General features: G+C 38.3%; 1 protein-coding gene across 1 annotated transcript in view; it reads left to right on the top strand.

Moving 5' to 3' along the window:
• The window catches only part of LOC125232825 (hypoxia-inducible factor 1-alpha-like), a 135753-nt gene that overhangs the window by 78285 nt on the left and 35121 nt on the right, over window positions 1-22347 (top strand).

Below are 22347 nucleotides of genomic sequence, written 5' to 3'. Positions count from 1 at the left end.
TGTAAACTACTTTTAATATACATACAATCATACAATCACGCCTGTATCCCGTAAAGGGGTAGGCAGAGCACATGAAACTACTAAATCTTCAGTGCCACTCTTGGCAAAATAAGGGGTTGAAAGAAAACGAAACTGTGGCATTGCATTACTTTTAATATTTTATAGTAATCCTGTAGATATCAAGAGTATCAAGCATTTCACTTTCTTAGTGTCAATCAAATTATGGCCTAACCTTTAGGAACTTAGGACGTTAGTTTAGTAGTATTTTAATAAACTTTATATTATTTACTGTAGCAATTTCCTGATTTAGAAAAGGGTAGATTCTTCAATAAAACAAAAGCGTTATCGGAGTTCTACCCTTCAATTACTGCAAACATTGTTATAACTTCAAAGCGGTAGTAAGGCTGGGTCCGTTTACATTTTGACGACCTGTCCCCGCCTACTCAAATTCAATTCTTTCTCTTCTATAAAATTCGTCATTCCTTCATGTTAATGTAACAAAAAAATCTTGAAAATTAATATCCTTGTCAGCCGTTCCTCTATTTCCGAGAATACTAAGTCGTAGGCGATAAAGAGAGGAGTTCCGATAACGAACAGATACAGATAGGGAGTCCTTTGATCGGGCATCGGGCACAAGCGTCTTATGTAACAAATTTTCCTGACTGTCACTAACGGCACGGTAGCACTCTATGCCGACGTATCAAAGTCGGTCTCTGTATTGCAATTGGTATGATTTATTAAGCAATTATAACAGGCCCCAAACTACGCACTTTAAATCATTTACTTCAACATTGCTCGCAAGGACTTCACAATTTGCTGCAAGTTCATTCACATTCATAACTGTTTTTATTTATATCTTGCTGGGACGCTATTTATTTATATACAGTTTGTTGTATCCGCTCAGTTACGGGAGTAGTTTGCGTCATATTCCCAGTCTATTTATTATGACGGTAGGAATGGTAGGCAAGGCCGAGGTTGTTTTGCCCTGCCTACGGCTGAGCATTGACTGATTTGGACTGTATGTCAGGGGCGCCACTTTGGCGTATCCAACTGAATGCTTGGCACTAGTAACAACATTTATGAACGAGACATTGTAGAAGTCCCTTTTAAATCATTGTTCGATCATATAAGCTACCTACATTGACAAAACAGCATATTATAGCACCTAATTAAGAACAACATCGACTAGGTTAGCCGCCTTCCTTATATGAAGGATAAACTGTTCCGGTAAAGCAACACGGGCTCTTAAAATTTATAATTTATACAAGCCCAATCTAACCTTACTCTAGTTACATGAATATCGTAATGAGTTTGCAATAGTTATTTGTTATACAAGGGGGCAAAGTTGTATTTTAACGCCGAGTGTGGAATTGAAAAACGAGCAAGTGAAAGGATTCTATAGTTGAACCACGAGCGAAGCGAGTGGTTCGAGAATAGAATCCTGAACTTGCGAGTTTTTTAACACACGAGAAGTAAAATACATTTGAACCCGAGTGTAACACAAAACTTTTCCCCTCGCTATAGCGAGGAAACTACAACGCAAAAAAATGCGTTTATCACTGCTTCCAGTAGTTCCACAGGTGGTAAATCATCTTAATTACTAGATTCACCTGCTTTTATCAATTTTAAAGCAGTTAATTTGACTTTATTCAAGGTCAAATTACTTTACCCACTAGTGGATAAAATGCGTTTTTACCCGCTGGTATTAAAGGACAAAACACGTGTTTCCGAGCTAGTGAGGGGAAAATTAAATTCTAACTTCCTATTTGTGGGCTCCAGAACTGACCCGTAGGAAATATTCAAAGTTCGATTGAATCTGAAGTTATGCCGAATGCGTAGAACGATGATAACTTTTTGGTGAGAAGTTGAACGTTTTCTCGTAACTTTTGCTTGTAATGTTTATTTTGCCAGAAATCTAAGATATGTAAACTCCTGCACGTTTTATACGTTTACATTAATTTTAGCAGTTTTATGAATTGCTGTAGGTGATTAAAATGTCAAAGGTCGCTAACACTCACAGAGCAATGTTGAAAATGATTGTCGGACTTACGAACATTTTCCAAACAACGAAAACCGTCTGTATTCCAATGAAAAACAAACATGTACGCGAATGGCAAAATAACATTAATTCTAACGAACTCATATTTTTGGCGTGTGTATTTGCATGAAACCTTCGATTCAATTTTAACTTTCGTCATTGTTTCTGACTTTAATACTTCGTTTGTACAAGGCTGCTTCTGAACTGAAGTATTGAAACTCAATCATCCGTGATTAAGAATTTTCCAATATCCCACTCTTTCTTTTGATTACTATTTGGGTTGCAGGATTAATTTTCACCCGAGATTGATCTCTGGGCATTTTTGCAATCTAAAATGAGATCATTGACTTGTTAAATTTACACTTGATGTCTCCGGTATTTTTTCTTGAAAAACATTAGATATATAATAATTTAAGATCTGTCATTTTATGCGTGTAGATTTGAAACAGTGTTGACAAAACGTCGGCATTTCATTACATTTTTACGATCCTATTTCACTGGGCTATAACTTTCTCTCCCGATCCGCTCTCATCGCTAACAAGAAATATTTTCGCAGAGTGGATGCTGCCGCTTTTAATGGATTTTCTTTGTTTCAATGCCCATGTATGTATTGTTTATTTTTACGACATTTTTCTTTCTTTCGTCTCCGTTATTCTATAAAAAATTAGTAATTCTTGAATTTAAACATCCTCTATATTTCACGTCGAGAATTAGGCAGTAAACGCTTTTGACTTCCGAGCCTTTCGGCTTAAGTCACTGAGTTTTCTCCAAGTTAAGGTGTTGTAGTCACGAATTCTCTTATCCGCCGCCGTTTCCCCTCGTAAATTGTGTCGCGTTTGTGGCCCGCACTTCAAGGTCAAGAGTCCTATTTAAGAGCTGGTATTATACTACCTATAATATCTAGATTCTAAGCCGTTGTTACTGCTGGCACGTATAAGGCTTACATCGCATCACGAGACCTTCACAACTACAGGTTTAAAAACTCGTAGAAATCTTTATTTTTGGCGTGCTTCCCAAGCTTTGGAATTGTAGTTGTAGGCATCCAAAACTATTTCACGTTCACGAACGAGTCGCGTGATAAGTGTGTGGCGAAGAAGTGTTTTTGCCGTGACGTCAAGTAAATCTGTTGTGTCGTCGTCGCGTCGTCCTATAAAAGTTACCTACCTGTTTATCGACGTCTATCGCGTAAAATTACGATACACCCCAATGTAGTAATAAATGCGTATACTAGTAGCAAGGTCATGTGCTATAGACAGGTTAACATAGCAACACCGCATTTTTAAATCGTTTCGCTTGTTAGTCGCAAATGTAGCATATGTTTAAACTTTAATCGTCTGTATATGAATCACATAGTTTTCACATTGTTGCTGGTCGGGGCCGTGAATATTATTAAAGTTTGCATACTTCGAGTGTTACATAGTATTTTTTAGTTTTTTGATGTTATTAGTTTCATTTATGCCTAACAGGTTATTTTTACCTACCAAATTTATCGAAATTTAGCAAAAAATAACCTTGTCCAGTTTTGTTATACAATGATGTTTGCCTTTTTTGGCGTGTTTGTGTTATATTTTCAACACAGCGTCTGCGGCTCTACATTGGTCGGTATTTTCAGTGCATATATTAATTTCAAGTACCTAGCTGCCTCGCCTCAACGGCTGGGCTGCCTGCATTTCATATTTATGAAATAATCATGTATTCACGATTGAATCTCAGTTCTAGATGCTACATTATCTAGACAAAAGTATTATCGCCTTAGGTATTTCGATCAAAATGGAATTGGATATGTAGCTATTGGGCAGTAATAGTACATTACATCAGAGGCCGGGAAAATGAGGATTTCCGGCCAAGTGGGTATATATGGGCGAGCGTGCGAGCGAGGCCGGATAGGGATACGAGGCCGGGAATCCGTTTTCACGCCGAGGCATGTATAGTGCTTTTCTCAAACATACAATGAAATAAAAAAAAATGCTCTAAAGGACAATATTTTATAAAAAAAGTTACTTTGCAGGCCTAGGCCTGAAAAATAATATGAAATCCCTTTACAGTCCTCTCGAGTTGTTGCGCCCAAAAAGCGATACTTCCCAGCCCATTTTAAGGAACGTAAAGACAATATTTCATTGCATGCTTGAGAAAAATATGTTTGTAGTCTGTCTTTTTCCATACATATAGTTTCAACATTTATTTTGTAATCATTGTTTTGCAACAATTTTAACTGTGTCCTCCTTTCTTTTCTTATCACTTTCTTTGTAGTCAGTTACTTTTTAGTTTTATGTAAGGTATTTTTCATCAACATCCATTTCATCCATTAAGTAATTTTATTGTCTTTGCAAACTATCTTTTGCACTTCAGCAATATATCGTGGAATAAGATTTATTAATCCCCTCTTTTATCTTCTTGCGTATCCTTGTCAAAGTTTGATAGGTACATGCGTAATAAGCTTGTTGACTTTTCCCGTGTTCACTTCACTCGTATTTACTGTTTCACGACAAACATCGAACGATTCTCTCAATCACGTTTTCATGTTTATCTTGCCTTCGCCATTAGTTTGTTTATCTTGGTCAACGTTATCTTCAAGTATTTATAATTGCGAAACTAATCATAAAGTCTTTAATGGCGTAAAGCAAGTCGTTAGACCTAACTTAATATCAGCTGTAACCGATGAGTTTGTATGGTTCATCGCAAAGTTTATCTTATCAATGTATACTATAGATAAGGAGACCAAGCGCAGTCTGAACGAGAATGTCACCAACAGAGGCAAAGGTTATCAGAAGGAAATGGTTGCTATGCTTCTTTCTGAGACCATATCAATATTCTTAGTTTCACAATTTTGTATCTCTTGTAAATTCATTAAGGCAAGTCCTCTCGAAACACTTCAGTTGATTAACATTATTGCAGTTCTTTAAATGTCTTTCGCGGATACTACGCGCTTTCCAAAAAGATTAATGTAAGTTAGCTTAGTTAGCAAACTGTATTAAAATAATTTATAGCCCTTTTGCCAGTAACAATATTCACTGACTTATGGACCTTTGGAGCTTTTCTTTAGAATGCTAAAAAAGTTTTTCAATGTAATTTATGTAACTTTCCTTCGGTATTTAAATGAGGTCGTGCAATTACGAGGATTGTGAGGTTGCTCTCGTCTAAATTAACAAACTGCTTCAGATTGTATTGTTTGTGGTAATTATTTTATAGGATTTAATATAACTGCTAGTATTCTTCTTATTTATTCTATCGAGATGAACTCTTCTAAAAATTGGGAAACTTATTGTGCAAGTATTAGGCATACGTCTATTTTCATTGCTCTTTAAAAGTTGACTTTATTAATACTTTAACCTAGGTATAAAGGACTGATCTATGCGTTCCCTTGAAATTAATATTACCCCGTATGTAAATTACTTACACTTACAACGCACGTTACACGTATAAATTCTGTTATCAGTATTTCAAATTATATCACGACAACCAAGCCCTTGCGTTATAACACACGCATTTCAGGGCGAATACAATATATAATCAATTTTCAATCTTAACCCTTTGATACAAGTTTTAAAATGTATACATATTATTGCTCATGTCTAGTGAAGGGTTGCTCTTGATCAAGTCATGAACTAATATGTTAGTGTGACATTTCCATGCATGTGCAAAAGTAGTCTGAGGTCATACGTAGATAAACAGGAGCGTATTTCTCAATTTTATAACAGGGCTGTCAATTCAGTCATATCTATCGGCTTATTCTTCATGGGTCTCAATGGTCTTATTTCAATCTTCTCTGATCTGATGAATAATTCCAACCAATAAATTGACTAAACGCTCATAAGCTGATATGATAAACTGTCTGTATCTCAGTACCTACTGTTTATAACTGCAGAAATGTTAATAGAAACAAAATATATATAGAACTGTGGAGTAAACTGTCACCCGCACTTCCGGATCGTAACGACCTTCAAGAAAGGAACGTACGTATCTTATAGGCCTGCAAAGAATTGCACCCCCCGCGGTGTTGCAGATTCAGATTTCCATGGGCGTGTGAAATTGATTAACAGCAAACGGTTATACTCTTTTGCCTCCTGTATTCAAAAAGGTTTCGTCTTTTCGTTTGACCGTTTTAGCAGCTCTCCATAACTTCCGAATTGTCTTACACACATTTCGTTTATTTTATACTTTAATCTACGTTTAGTTTTTCCTATGTTATGTCAATAAAAGGGAAGTGATTATTTAACGGTGCCGTTACACGGGCAACACCATTGCTGCGTTTGCTCCATAGTTAGTTGGTGCGAATTGAACAAACGCGGCAATGGTATGTCTATTGCAGGCAGTGGCAATCGCGTTGCCCGTGTAAGCGTAACCGCACCGTTAAGTTTGTCCTTAAACAATTTTTAGCTCAAAATAGTCCTCGACGAGGATGAGTTGTTTTCTTGATTCGATTTCTTTGACAATAGCTTATCATTTCTTTAACTAACAAACAAGCATCTAACTTGATTAGTTTCCCTTTGCCTTGCACCGCCTCACATTTTGATAAGCGTGAAGCTTATTAACTTCTTGATAAACATTATCATGTGCTATTAACTTCCTGAATACAAAATCAACAATAATAACACTAGTTAATAATAGCACTTAATATATTCATTGATTCAATAAGATTTCGAGAAGTTAAGTATTCACAGTAATTCGACAGAGCTTTTCTCCAACTCTGAGTCCTTTAGTTAATGCAAACAAAATAAACTCTTATTTATAAAACTTACAAACCGTCTACAATTCTCTGTTGAATTACCTTTTTATTAAAGTCAAAATGACGGATAGGGATTTAGTTAACTAGGTAGGGAAACTAGGGCTTTTTAGATTTAAAACTGAATTTGGCATTGTTCCTATCGTAATTAATTTTCATATTTCAAATACGATTGAAACGTTTAGTATATACGTTGTCATTGTCAAAATAAAACAAGTTTTAGTCAAATAGATGTATTTTGAAACGAGCGAACATAATATTAACCATTATTTTATTTTCAACAAGCCAACGACACCCCTGGCTAGTAAAACCTGACCTCATACATTGCATGAGATCAGGACCAACACCTGGCGTCGTCTCGCGTGCACTGCCGTTTATTTTCACACATTACCATCTGGGTCAATGTAACAACAACACGTAATTAACAGTAGGGCCACACCTTCTGCGCCGTCTAATATTAGACAAGCTAAGTAGATCAATATCCCTAGGTATTAGGGAGAGATCTTTAGTCATCATATTTCAGAACCGGGTCTATCGCGATTATCTCGAATTCATTCATCAGACGGCGTAATTTTGAATGGCGGTGAACACATATGTGCGTTGAAGGCGGTCAATCTGTTTAGTATTTTTATTCTCGAATTTGGTGTTGGATTCATTGGTCATGATCAAGGCTGACTAAATATAGCAGCACAAGTTAAAATAGAGGTTGAAATAGAGTATGATAAAGTTTGGGGTAGACATCAAAATTTTAAGCCACACATGCTTGACCTTTTAGCAAGTTTTCCAGCTAATATTTCAAAAGGTATTATGAAAAGTGTTGTTCCCACAATTTTCATCTCTATAAATATATTGAAATAATGGATTATTAGCGATTCGGAGGGCTATATCAGTTACTTTGGTTGTGTTGCGGATGGTCTCATTTCTGATACGATCTCGCAAAGAGACTCCTAGCATAGCCCTCTCCATTGCCCTTTGGGTGACAACAAGGTGGACTGATGACCTGGTGAAGGTCGCAGGAGTCCGCTGGATGCGGGTGGCGCAGGACAGGTCATTGTGGCAATCTTTGGGGGAGGCCTATGTCCAGCAGTGGACGTCTTTCGGCTGATATGATGATGATGATGATGATGAATGGATTATTCTTTTCAGTATAATACAATGTCTAGAATAATAACCTCGTTCGGTAAAGTTAATACAGTTCTTCGTCTGGACTGTCTATTCAAATCCGCTTCATAATTGATTCAGTGGGTTTATTCTCGGTTTTGCTTTCGACGTATTTATATTACGCTATGCATCACTTACTAAGCAGTGTGTTAATTGACCATCAGAAAGATTTCTGATGATGACAAAAATATCTTGTTTAAAATCACGAATGATCTGTTCTCCTCTAACGGCTTCTGAAATCTTGACCAAATCTATATTGTTTAGCTTTCCCACGCGAAATTTTCCGCATGACCCGCTAATCTAAACTTCAGAGTTCCTGCGGCCATTGATTCCACGAGCAATATGCTCCACCCACTTCGACGCACTAATAATAAGTTTCAATTTAAACGCTGCTATTGAATAGTGCATTGCTTACTGAACCATATCCACCATCCGCAATGCATCTAAATCGCATGTCAACAATCCTTCATACCATCTTTTATAACCACTCAAATTGAATTGCATAAAGCAAATTTTATACCTCTTCATTACTTGTCTCATGCAACCTTTTTAAAAGCACGTGCACCTGAATAAAACAGAGCTAGGTCGTTGGTCGGGTTATGCAACTGCAGGCGAATGCACCTTAACCTCCCCCCTCGGTCGTCGACCCCCTCCCCCAACCGTACCAGGATGCAGTTTTCGTTTCAGCTTGAATGGGAGCAACACCCACGCTAGTTTGCAATTCTCATTGCTTTACGACCACAGTGGTGGCCCCTATAATTCAAGAATTTATTTTCCTCTTGCATAAGCTTTTGATAAGACCGGTTGTTGTTACCTCTTCTTAATTGTTTATGTGTTTATTGTGGATTACTTGTATTGTCGATTGCTTTGTGGGGTGTGCAATAAAGAGTACCTATTGTATTATATTGATAGTCGAGGACAGTCACCGGCAACCACATCGCCGCAAAAATAACTTAAACAATCTTATTTTTGGTACATGAATAAATGATTTTTTTTATTTTTTTATTTCTAGAACCGTAACTGTTTGTCAGATATTTTGCCGCCTTCGTTTTGTACAATATTACTACCGGTGATTGTAATTAGATGACGGTAAGAAAACTTGCTTTGCTTGTTTTTTTACTGCCCGCTAATATGGGCACTTCCGAAAACTACGAATACTCGCAATTTCAAATCTCTTTTCTTCAGTGACGTAAGGTAGCAGGAATACTTTCAAGCCCTGTTTCACAGGTCCCCGCTCCCTAGATAATGTTCGCTGAAAACTATGCAGGCAGGTAACTAAACTGACGTGTACTTCGTTCCTTTGTTTTACAATTTTAACGTAACATTATCTTTTGTGAAGCTTCAGTGCTTCTGTTGTTTGTTTTGCATATTCTCCAAGCTCGTTCCGCCGCAGAGCACGTAATTTGTATTTAAGTCTTTATAAAACTGCTTTTTTAATCATAATTACGTTACACGGGGTTGTAGCTTTAAACCACTTAATAAGCAGACTGTAGGGAGTTGTACAATGTACAGGGTTGGGTATTACGAAGTAGAACGAACTATATTAGTGGAATGGAGGAGTATAAACAAACGGTATCATCCTTACTTACTTTGAAACAGCTTTGACGCCCACTGTGCACAGATTTTTATAATTTTTTTTAACTTTTATTGCACAACATAAAGTACAAATGGCGAACTTAATGCCTTAAGGCATTCTTTACCAGTCAACCATTGGACCAAACAGAAACTTACAATTGGTGCGGAGAATAAAACAGAAATTTCTTCCCGATCAAAAACAATGATTGACACAGTTCATCTAACTTATAAAAAACTGACGCTATCTTTTTATTTGTTCATATCTTGTGCTACGAGACGGTGATTGGCACACAAATGGACCGGGAAGAGGGTCAATGGCTGTGACGTCAATGCTGCTGGGGACCTCTCAATTGTGGCCATTGTATGTACCAGGGACCTTGGTGGCTTATTAAGGATATTTTGGCTTGTTTATTAAGACGTGTGTGTGTGCGTTGACACGTGAAACAGTTGATAGTAATGATGTGTTTGGTTCGTTGATAAACAACGACTTGTTATTTAGCAACATTGATATTCAAATCAATGATGACTAAAATTATCTTTTTCTACTCGTCGACTTAAATCTGTCAATTAGGACACCACAGACTAAACTAAAGCATAGTTAACATAGTATTGGCACGCGTTTAGCGACGAATAAAAAAAATATATTTAAAAATTAAAAAAAACTGATAATCACATCTTAATTTTAATACGTTGATAACTCTATATTAGAAATTTGGTTGATTTAACTTTTTGCGTTTGTAAGTTATTGATGATGGACGTTGACCGGCGAAAATGCACTGTGAACAAATACGTGAAAAATCCCCTTGGTCTGGGTCAATGATTGCTAAATTGTTGAATTTCCAGAAAACTACTAGGCAATAATTATTGCCCAAATCATTATTTCATTAAAGGACAATTAAATAATAGTGGCAAAATAATTCAAAATATCAACTCCTTGCGGTCCACACGGAATCAACAGACAAAAAAGATGGATGAAAATCTTGTTCAGAGGATGATGAATACTATTTTCAGAAAAGTCCGTAATTTTGTGCATAAACATACTGAATGATTGAAAAATAATAGGTAAACTAAAAACTATAGAGTCGATGTTATCAGTCAATGAGCACTAATATTTAAAATAATATAGAATAAATGCAATATATGTACCTTAAGCTGTGACAAACAAATGACCAACACTCTGCACTCAGGATTAATAGTGAAGCATTATACCGGTGAGCCATATTTCACTAATTTTTCAACAATATAAGATTTGGAATCAGTCCTTGAATCACTCACACATACACAGAGTTTAAATTAACTGTTTTAAAAGGACAAAACTAAAGGACAAATACCGGGTATTTATACAGCTGATTCATGACGTATCATCAGGATGACATTGGCACATGACGTCTGACGTTCCGTTTTGCGCGGCCTAATATCGACAGACAGGTTGCGTTCAGAAATCGCCAAAGAAACTTAGTTACACAGATATTAAGCGAAATCGGAAAATAAAAATGCCACCAAAAAAAATTCCCGTGATTTGCACACACTGCAAAAATACAATTAAGACGAGACAATTCTTAAAATGTTCGTTATGTAAAAACATTTATGATGTTAGTTGTACAAATGTTAATGAAACACAATTCAGGAATATGCCTAAGGAAAATAAAGATAACTGGAAGTGCAGTCACTGTTCAAAATTAAAAGAAAATTTAGAAAATAAAAAAACAAGTATGTCACCTGCAATACAGTCCCCATCCACAGCCTTGGGAAGTAGGGAAGACATCAAATCAAAAAAATATGAAGTCAAGGTTTCTACAAAAAATTCATTCGACTCTCTGCCGGAAGAAGCGGACGACGACGATTCGTCATCATCATCATCATCGACTTATGAAGAAGGGTGTAGTAAAATAAATAGAAGCTGTCCAGAGATAGGTGAAGGACTTAGGGACAAAATAGAAGGACTACAAACAAAAGTTAGTGATTTACAGGATAAACTTGCCAGCGCAGATAATGAAATTGAAAACCTCCTTGCCGAAAATAAATCATTAAAAATTACAATAGAAAAGTTAAAATCTAAAGTTAGTAGCTTGGAGCAAATCTGCAAATCTAGCACGAAAAAACGCAATAAAAGCCCTAACAAATCGACACTTGTTTTCACACCAGACGCAAACGCTACCAAATATAATGACAGTTTTAAAGACCTAGGAGCTAGTGAAACATCGCGTACAGTTACAGAAATAGTTCAGGAATTAGAGAAACATGACCAAACAGATGATGCTATACAAACAGGTGTCGCCACAGATGTTGCCAAAACAAACCCCGAGAAGACGGACAATGAAAATGCACATCATGTAAAACTGTCAACAGGTAGCGAGTGTAAAAACGTAGAAGGTAGAATAAACACGAGTAAAATATGTATGATAAGCTCTGATCAGTTCAATAAAATGTTAAAAATAGGAAATACTAATTTAGGTGATACTTACAATATTTGTCACTATCTTTATCCAGGAGTCGGAATTCGAACTCTTTTTGATGACTTAGAGGGAAAATTGAATAATTACACTAAAGATGATTTTTGTATAATTTTTATAGGAGAAGAGGACTTCAAAAAATCACAATGTTTCGACAATTTAGTATTGCACATAAGGCATATGACATCCGCATTAACACATACAAATATCATAGTGTGTTCTCCGACGTACAATATGGGTTATTTCAATAATATGTACAACTATAGAGTTGAATTGTTTAACAATTTGTTGTATGCGGATAATTCTAATTATGAATATGTTTATTTATTAGACAGTAATCGTAATCTGGCATATGATCATGAGATGTTTAATTTAAATTCTGGTCGCATTAATAAACATGGTTTAAATGAAATTTTTAGAGACTTAAAGACATTAATTGAACTACTTCAGAATGACAATAACTATAATATTTTAATTGATCAATCGTATCGCAGTAGCACAAAGGGCTCAGAATTTTTTCGTAACTACTACTAATTACTCAAGTGCTTCCGATGAACTGACTATATTGCACCAAAACATAGGAGGTCTAATAAAAAAGCTTGACCAGATACAGGTAGCTCTGCATGATTTCTATACAAGAAGCCAAGAGATCGATATAATATGTCTAACCGAAACTTTCGTAAAAAAAGGTGCAGAGCAAAATGTCAAAATCGAAAATTTTAAACATGGAGCGTTTTATTGTAGAAACGTTTGTAGAGGTGGCACAGCCATTCTCGTAAATAAAAATTTACAGGTCAAAGAAATAGAGTTTGAGACAACATTAGCTACAGAATATTATTTTGAGTGCTGTGGCATCGAAATTATTGGTTTGGATGTGTTAGTCATTGTTATTTATAGAATCCCAGTACAAACGAAAGCTCACGTTGGGATCTTTACTCACAAGCTGGACAGATTATTATTCCATTTAACCTCTAAATATATGAAAAAGAAAATTGTCATCTGCGGGGACTGGAATATTGATGTCTTAAAAGATAGTCCATTTGCAAGAGATTTAAAAAGTACTCTGCAAAATCATAATTTTACAATCCATATAAATACCCCTACCAGGATAAACACATGCATTGATCAGATAGCCAGTAACGTAGATAATGTAAAAGCATGTACACATCAGCTATGCTTATCTGACCATGACATGGCCCAGACGATTACTTTTAGTGTTAAGAAGAAAAATAAAAGCCTGAATTGGTTTGCTTACAAAAGAGATTTTAATAAAGGTAACATTGATAAATTCGTACAATGTATTTCAGCGCTTTCATTCTCTGAGGTACTATTTTCAAGCGATCTTAAGGAAGCATTTACAATGTTTTATGAATTAGTGTGCTTATTTCATGATCTATGTTTTCCAGTCATAAAGGTCAAGATGAATAATCACTATAAGAAATCAAAATGGTTAACAAAAGGAATACGTAAGTCTTGTAGTATTAAGAGAAATTTGTACTTGCGATATAAATTGTCAAAAACAAACAAATTATATAATAGAACTCAATTCAAAAATTATAGCAATGTATTAAAAAAATGTATTATTAAGTCACAAAAAATCAGCAACACGAATTATATATCTTGTAATAAAAATAAATGTAAGGCTACATGGGACATAATATCGGCCAACTTATCGAGTGCAAAAAGTCATAATGAAATTGACTCTTTGAATTTTGATAATATGACATTTAATAATCCAAAAGATATTTGTAATTTAATTAATGATTATTTTATTAACATCACCACAACAAAATCTAATGTGAATAGAAAGGCATTAAATGTAACTAATAATATTAATAATTATACCTCTTCAATATTTTTAATACCTACTGATGCCAATGAAGTATTTAAAATCATACTGTCACTTAAAAGTAGTAGAAGTTCTGGGTATGATGACATTACAACATATATCCTTAAGCTGATTGCACCATGGATATGTCACCCTATGGCACATATTATTAATCTTTCATTCGAACAAGCGGTTTTTCCTGAGCAGCTTAAGCTGTCCGTGGTAAAGCCCCTATTTAAAAAAGGAGACCGTAAAGACCCAAATAATTATAGACCAATAACAATTGTTCCAGTTATTTCCAAAATAATTGAGAAAGCAATGTGTAAAAGACTAACTGGATTTTTAGAAAAAAACGGTCTAATACAGGCAGAACAATATGGCTTTAGAAGAGGACTCTCAACTGAGTTAGCTTGCTTTAATTTAGTCAAACTAGTTTTTTAAAGGTGCGCGGGGCCCGAGGGCCCCGCGGTGTTCTTTTTTTGTTTTTGTGCTTTGCTCTTCGTGTTTTGCTTATGCTTTTGCTTTTTGTTTTTGTGTTTTGCTTTTGCTTTTTGTTTTTGAGCTATGCTTTTTTGATTTATTGCTTTGCTTGTTTGCTTTTTTGCTTTAGCCTTTGCGTGCTTGGGAGCACTCTCTGCCCGCAGCTCGGCCTGCGGCCTCGCGTGCTTGGGAGCCTGTCAGACACGCTCCGGGCCTTCGGCCCTCCGCGTAGTTACTGTGGGGGTTATAGGGAAGTTGGAGCTTAAACACGACCCAATAGTAAAAGTGTCTTGAGAAGCTCACGACGGGCCTACGGCCTGCGGCCTCCGGCCCGTCGTTTCGCTTCTCTAAGACACTTTTACTATTGGGTCGTGTTTAAGCTCCAACTTCCCGGTCCGCCGGCGAGCCGATCAGGGACGCTCCGGGCCTTCGGCCCTACGCGGAGCTCGGCCTTCGGCCTTCGCTGGGTTTCGAAGCTCCACGTCGGGCGTTCGGCCCGCCGCTTCGCTTGTTAAGATACTTTTTTTATTGTTTTGCTTGGGAGCACAGTCTGTACGCCGCTCGGCCTGCGGTCTTCGCGTGCTTGGGAGCACTCTCTGCCCGCAGCTCGGCCTGCGGCCTCGCGTGGTTGGGAGCCTGTCAGACACGCTCCGGGCCTTCGGCCCTCCGCGTAGTTACTGTGGGGGTTGTAGGGAAGTTGGAGCTTAAACACGACCCAATAGTAAAAGTGTCTTGAGAAGCTCACGACGGGCCTGCGGCCTGCGGCCTCCGGCCCGTCGTTTCGCTTCTCTAAGACACTTTTACTATTGGGTCGTGTTTAAGCTCCAACTTCCCGGTCCGCCAGAGAGCCGATCAGGGACGCTCCGGGCCTTCGGCCCTACGCGGAGCTCGGCCTTCGGCCTTCGCTGGGTTTCGTTTCGAAGCTCCGCGTCGGGCCTTCGGCCCGCCGCGTCGCTTTTTAGACACTTTGATTATCGTTCTGCTTGGGAGCACAGTCTGTACGCAGCTCGGCCTGCGACCTTCGCGTGCTTGGGAACACTCTGCCCGCAGCTCGGCCTGCGGCCTTCGCGTGCTTGGAAGCCTCTCAGGCACGCTCCGGGCCTTCGGCCCTCCGCGTAGTTACTGTGAGAGTTGTAGGTAAGTTGGAGCTTAAACACGACCCAATATTAAAAGTGTCTTGAGAAGCTCACGACGGGCCTGCGGCCTGCGGCCTCCGGCCCGTCGTTTCGCTTCTCTAAGACACTTTTACTATTGGGTTGTGTTTAAACTCCAACTTCCCGATCCGCCGACGAGCCGATCAGGGACGCTCCGGGCCTTCGGCCCTACGCGGAGCTCGGCCTTCGGCCTTCGCTGGATTTCGAAGCTCCACGTCGGGCCTTTGGCCCGCCGCTTCGCTTATTTAGATACTTTTTGTTATTGTTTTCTTGGGAGCACAGTCTGCACGCAGCTCGGCCTTCGGCCTTCGCGTGTTTGGGAGCACTCTGCCCGCAGCTCGGCCTGCGGCCTTCGCGTACTTGGGAGCCTGTCAGACACGCTCCGGGCCTTCGGCCCTCCGCGTAGTTACTGTGGGGATTGTAAAATTTGTAGGGAAGTTGGACCTCCGGCCCGCCGCGTCGCTTTTTAGACACTTTTACTTATATTTTCTTGCTTGGGAGCACTGTCTGTACGCAGCTCGGAACTTGGACCGGAGCAATGACCGTCGGGCTGTAGAACGCTCGCTCAGGCTGGTAGGGAAATTTGACTTTGTCCCGTCTCGCCGCCGTTTTTGACTTTTCCAAAAATTTTTTTTTCTCATTTCTATTTTTGGCCCCCGTTCTTACCACGTGCCAAATTTGAACGCGCTCGGACCGAAAATAAAAAAAAAAAATTTCAAAGTCGGCCATTTTGAAATTTTGTAAATGCCATTCGATGGACCTCAGAGAACTGTACAACATTAGTTCAAGCACTTTTAACCTTTTTCCTACCGTTACGGAGCTATGGGGATTTAAAAAAAAAACTCCATACAAACTGGTAGGGAAATTTGACTTTGTCCCCTCTAGCCACCGTTTTTGACTTTTCCAAATTTTTTTTTTCTCATTTCTATTTTTGGCCCCCGTTCTTACCACGTGCCAAATTTGATCGCGCTCGGACCGAAAATAAAAAAAAAAATTTCAAAGTCGGCCATTTTGAAATTTTGTAAATGCCATTCGATGGACCTCAGATAACTGTACAACATTAGTTCAAGCACTTTTAACCTTTTCCCTACCGTTACGGAGCTATGGGGATTTAAAAAAAGGACCTCCATACAAATTTCAATTGGCCTTCAAAGGGCGCCATTTTGAATTTTTCAAAATTTTCTTTTTGTATACTAATCTTGGGGTGGCTGTCTACCCGTGTGCAAAATTTCAGCGCGCTCGGACCATTTTGAAATTTTTCAAAAAAAAAAGTCGGCCATTTTGATTTTTTTTTAATGCCATTCGATGGACCTCGGGTGACTGTATAACATTTGTTTGAGCACTTTTCACTTCTTTGTACCGTTACGGAGCTATGGTAATTAAAAGAAAAACCTCCATTCAAATTTCAATTGGCCCTCAAAGGCCGCCATTTTGAATTTTTCAAAATTTTCTTTTTGAATATAAATCTTGGGGCGACCTTTCACCCGTGTGCCAAATCTCAGCGCGCTAGGCCCATTTTGAAATTTTTCAAAAAAAAAAGTCGGCCATTTTGAATTTTTTTTAATGCAACTTTTTTCTACTCGGATACCTGTATGACATTTGGTCGAGCACCCCCCGGTTATCTCTTACGGTTTAAAAATTGCCATACAAAATAAAAGTGGCCAGGTTTCCCACATTTGTAGCATTTTTCAATTTTTTTTTATTTCATTCGAATCAAGGCCGCTTGGAGATTCTACGACCAAAATTTGAGCTCTCTACGATAAATTTGAAAAATTGACAAAAAAAAAGTCGGCCATTTTGAAAAAAAAAATGGCGGCGTCAAAAACTGCCCAGGGTTCTCTATGACATTTGGTCGAACACTCCCCGGCTAGCTCCAGCCGTTTGGCCAGGCCGTCCAACATTTTTTTACCCGGAACCGGTAGACCGACGGTCTGATCTATCCGGGGTCGCAGGACCAAACTCTATACGACCACACCAAACACTGCCACCCTCAAAAACCCCCTCTGCCCATTTTTTGAAAAATGTCAGTCGGGTTGTAGCTTTATATTATATAGATATATATCTGAAAGTTTGAATAGCAAATGTCCAATATTGTCAATATTCTTAGACTTAAGCAAAGCGTTTGACTGTGTTGAACATGGTAAGCTCCTTGCAAAGCTTGAATGCTATGGGATCAGAGGCGTTGCACTCGAATGGATAAAAAGTTATTTATCACAAAGGAAACAGTGTACTGAAATAGTCAAATTAGAAAAAGTAGGTAGGAGTTATGTTAAAACCAAATACCGGTCAGATTTTCTTGATGTAAAACTGGGCGTCCCTCAGGGGAGTAACTTAGGTCCTCTATTGTTTTTGGTCTACATCAATGATTTGCCTCAAGCTATCTCGCATAAGTGTATACTATTTGCCGATGATACAACTTTATTAATAAGGGGTGATAACGCTGATACATACGAAACCGTCGTAAATAATGCATTAGTTGACATTAACAATTGGACATGTAAAAATAATTTAAATATCAATATGACAAAGACATTTTTTATTCAATTCTACTCATATAATAGTGATCCAATTAAATTAAATATCAATTATAATAATATATCAATATCCAAATGTGAAAATATTAAGTTTTTAGGTTTATTCATTGACCAGCATCTCAACTGGAAGGTACATGTAAATGCTGTGTGTAGTAGACTAGATAGGTTTGTCTTTGCGCTAAGAAAATTAAGAAATACAGTAAATTTTGAAGCAGCGGTCACAGCCTATCACGGCGTGGTATCTTCAGTTCTAAATTATGGACTATTACTGTGGGGAAATTCTGTTGATTTCGAACGAGCATTTATATTGCAAAAGAAATGTGTCCGTGCAATAATGAAAGCCTGGGTAATGGATACCTGCCGGCCACTATTTCAGAAATTAAAAATATTACCACTGCCTTGCATGTATATTAAAAAAGCACTGTTGCTTGTAAAAAGCCGTCCAGACTTATTCCATATGAGATCGGAGTATTTCTCAAGCCAAAGAACCCAATACCAAAACCTTCTATACCAACCTCGGTGCAACTTGGATATATATAAGAAGAATGCGTACAACATGTGCATAGTTATTTATAATAGTCTTCCCGATACTATTAAGACACTAAATGCTCTAGAGTATAAGAAGAAAGTCACCAGTTTTCTTCTAGAACACTGTTTTTACAGCGTGAAAGAATATTTAGAATATGATAGTTGATAGAATTAGAATAATTAAAATTAAAATATTAAGCATGTATTACGTTGTGAATCTTTTATTATGAATTATGTTGTTGAAATGGAATTGAATTTTAAATTATAGCTATATTTAGTATAGGTATAATATATTTTAATGTAAAATATTTTGCATGTCGTTTTGTGCGACTGAATACTGTACACCATCCTACATAATTACACCTGTGTATTCTAGAAATAAGTATTCTTGCAAATAAACGATTTATCTTATCTTATCTTATCTTATCTTAAAATATATGTGACACGCTATAAATTAATAAACGATCTTTTTTATTCTGCAATAAAAAATATTGTTTACTTTTTTCTTTTCATTTAAAAATTTTATTCCTCCCATCGCGTACCAATTCTAAATTAACTATGCTTTATAAGTGCTAACTTTTCAGTGTTGGATACTCTATGGCAGTTCCGACTCAACTATAATATCTCATTATAGTTGAAATTTGTTAACTGTAATAATTTCAAAAATAGAACTTCATACAATTTCTATACTAATTTGCGATACCTGGCAAATTTTTCTGCATCTGAAACACATTTTTTTAATCTATCGCGTTATCGACCAATCAGAGACGGTTATTACGAGTATAAACAATTGGTTGCTAGGTAATTCGATGTTGATACAACGGTTAACGACGCTATTAACATTAATTTTAACTTGAATGATGATATTTTTCGTCCATTGATGATGATGATGAAAATGATGACTCATAGAAAAAGTATTGTATACAATAGTGATATAATTAAGCTTTTCACTCTCGTACCGTACTATTAGGCCACTCAGCAAGCTTCGTGGCCTAAACATGGTACTCGACTGAAAAGCTTTGTATTATATCACGATTGTATAGAATACTATTTAAGTAAAGTTTTAATTTATCGTGTTTTGTAAATATGACATTTTGTCTATCCAATAAGCTACCTATTTTAATTAATCTCGTAGCCAGTGAGAATAACTTATTTCAACGCTTTACCGTATTAAATAAGACAAAATTTGTTAATTTTGTCATTAACTAAAATTCCGTTATTATATTTTGCGTGGATTTGGTAATTATGTCGACACAAATATAATTAACCATTCATCAGGTTGCTCATTTTATGAAATTTACCGTTTGAAAATTTCCCTACGGGAAAACCGCGATTCAGCAAAACAATTAAACATAGCTCTTGTTCTAAAACAGGTAAAATTAAAGTGATGTTTCTCATGTGGGTAAACATGAGCCAAGAGTGATTTATTTACAACACAGTAGCCTTCATTTTCATACAAATGTTCTCAGTCTGTGTTTTCGGCACGACTGTGCAGATTTGCGCCAGACGGCTGCCGTTATCTGTAGATTGCCTGTTAAACCAGGGACCGGACAACCCCTTCCGCGCTACAAGCCTTTCATTGGGAATCCCTAACGTAAGGACGACCCAATCGAGAGACTCTCCCTTTCGAACTGCAAGCCCATTCATTTGACTAGCCCTTACAAAAAACTAAGCAAAACAATAAAGCTAGCCCTGTGCATTGGCTTAGCGCTATCCGATACGGCTTGCAAGCCTTTAATAAGGGTTACCCTTATTTTAAGCGCTATTTATAAGGCTTTCCCTTTTGTTAAAGCGTAGTCGAGCCTTGCGTAAAAGAGACAGGATTATGAATCTAAGCTATTGTAAGAACAGGAAGGAAAATGCGCTGTTGCCACTCCGCACTATGCGCCTGGGTAATTTTGCAACGAAACATGTTTTCGTTGGATAAAAGTAGAACACGGCTAGAAATTATTTTTAATGAACTGGGAGACAAGGAAGTGATGGATCGCCTGATGGTAAATGATCATCGTCGCCCATAGATCAGTATGTACGTTCGTACGTATGAATGTATGTAGGTATGTATGTAGGTATGTATGAATGTATGTAGGTATGTATGTATGAATATAATTATGTAAATATGTATGTATGCATGTAAATATACAGTGTTGGGCGAAAATCAATACAATTAACCATTAACATTACACATTGAAAACGTTAATTGCCAACATAAAAACAAGCCGTTTTCGTCATCCAACTCGCCTTGATGAGTTAATTGGGTGAGCAGTTCCTAAGATAGAGCTGATGCTGAACCCTGGCTTTTCCCAGGGGAACGCGGGTTTGGTTTAACATAGGCAAGCGCTGTTTTCGTCATCGGACTTGTTTTGATGAGTACTTGAGTGAGCAGTAACCAAGGTAGAGCTGATGCTGAACCCTGGCTATTCCTAGGGGAACGCGGGTTTGGAGTAACATAGGCAAGCGCTGTTTTCGTCATCGGACTTGTCTGATGAGTACTTGTGTGAGCAGTAACCAAGGTAGAGCTGATGCTGAACCCTGGCTACTCCTAAGGGAACTCGGGTTTCGTGCAACATAGGCAAACGCTGTTTTCTTCATCGGACTTGTATTGATGAGTACTTGAGTGAGCAGTAACCAAGGTAGAGCTGATGCTGAACCCTGGCTTTTCCCAGGGGAACGCGGGTTTGGAGTAACATAGGCAAGCGCTGTTTTCTTCACCGGACTTGTCTTGGTGAGTACTTGAGTGAGCAGTAACCAAGGTAGAGCTGATGCTGAACCCTGGCTTTTCCCAGGGGAACGCGGGTTTGGAGTAACATAGGCAAGCGCTGTTTTCTTCACTGGACTTGTCTTGGTGAGTACTTGTGTGAGCAGTAACCAAGGTAGAGCTGATGCTGAACCCTGGCTATTCCTAGGGGAACGCGGGTTTGGAGTAACATAGGCAAGCGCTGTTTTCGTCATCGAACTTGTCTTGATGAGTACTTGAGTGAGCAGTAACCAAGGTAGAGCTGATGCTGAACCCTGGCTATTCCTAAGGGAACTCGGGTTTCGTGCAACATAGGCAAACGCTGTTTTCGTCATCGGACTGGTCTTGATGAGTACTTGAGTGAGCAGTAACCAAGGTAGAGCTGATGCTGAACCCTGACTTTTCCCAGGGGAACGCGGGTTTGGTGTAACATAGGCAAGCGCTGTTTTCGTCATCGGACTTGTTTTGATGAGTACTTGTGTGAGCAGTAACCAAGGTAGAGCTGATGCTGAACCCTGGCTACTCCTAAGGGAACTCGGGTTTCGTGCAACATAGGCAAACGCTGTTTTCTTCATCGGACTTGTATTGATGAGTACTTGAGTGAGCAGTAACCAAGGTAGAGCTGATGCTGAACCCTGGCTTTTCCCAGGGGAACGCGGGTTTGGAGTAACATAGGCAAGCGCTGTTTTCTTCACCGGACTTGTCTTGGTGAGTACTTGAGTGAGCAGTAACCAAGGTAGAGCTGATGCTGAACCCTGGCTTTTCCCAGGGGAACGCGGGTTTGGAGTAACATAGGCAAGCGCTGTTTTCTTCACCGGACTTGTCTTGGTGAGTACTTGTGTGAGCAGTAACCAAGGTAGAGCTGATGCTGAACCCTGGCTATTCCTAGGGGAACGCGGGTTTGGAGTAACATAGGCAAGCGCTGTTTTCGTCATCGAACTTGTCTTGATGAGTACTTGAGTGAGCAGTAACCAAGGTAGAGCTGATGCTGAACTCTGGCTATTCCTAAGGGAACTCGAGTTTCGTGCAACATAGGCAAACGCTGTTTTCGTCATCGGACTGGTCTTGATGAGTACTTGAGTGAGCAGTAACCAAGGTAGAGCTGATGCTGAACCCTGGCTTTTCCCAGGGGAACGCGG

This window comes from Leguminivora glycinivorella, chromosome 13, assembly GCF_023078275.1.
Source record: "Leguminivora glycinivorella isolate SPB_JAAS2020 chromosome 13, LegGlyc_1.1, whole genome shotgun sequence".
Taxonomy (NCBI): Eukaryota; Metazoa; Arthropoda; class Insecta; order Lepidoptera; family Tortricidae; genus Leguminivora; species Leguminivora glycinivorella.
The sequence above is the reverse complement of the archived record's forward strand: the minus strand, read 5'-3'. Positions and strand labels throughout refer to the sequence as shown.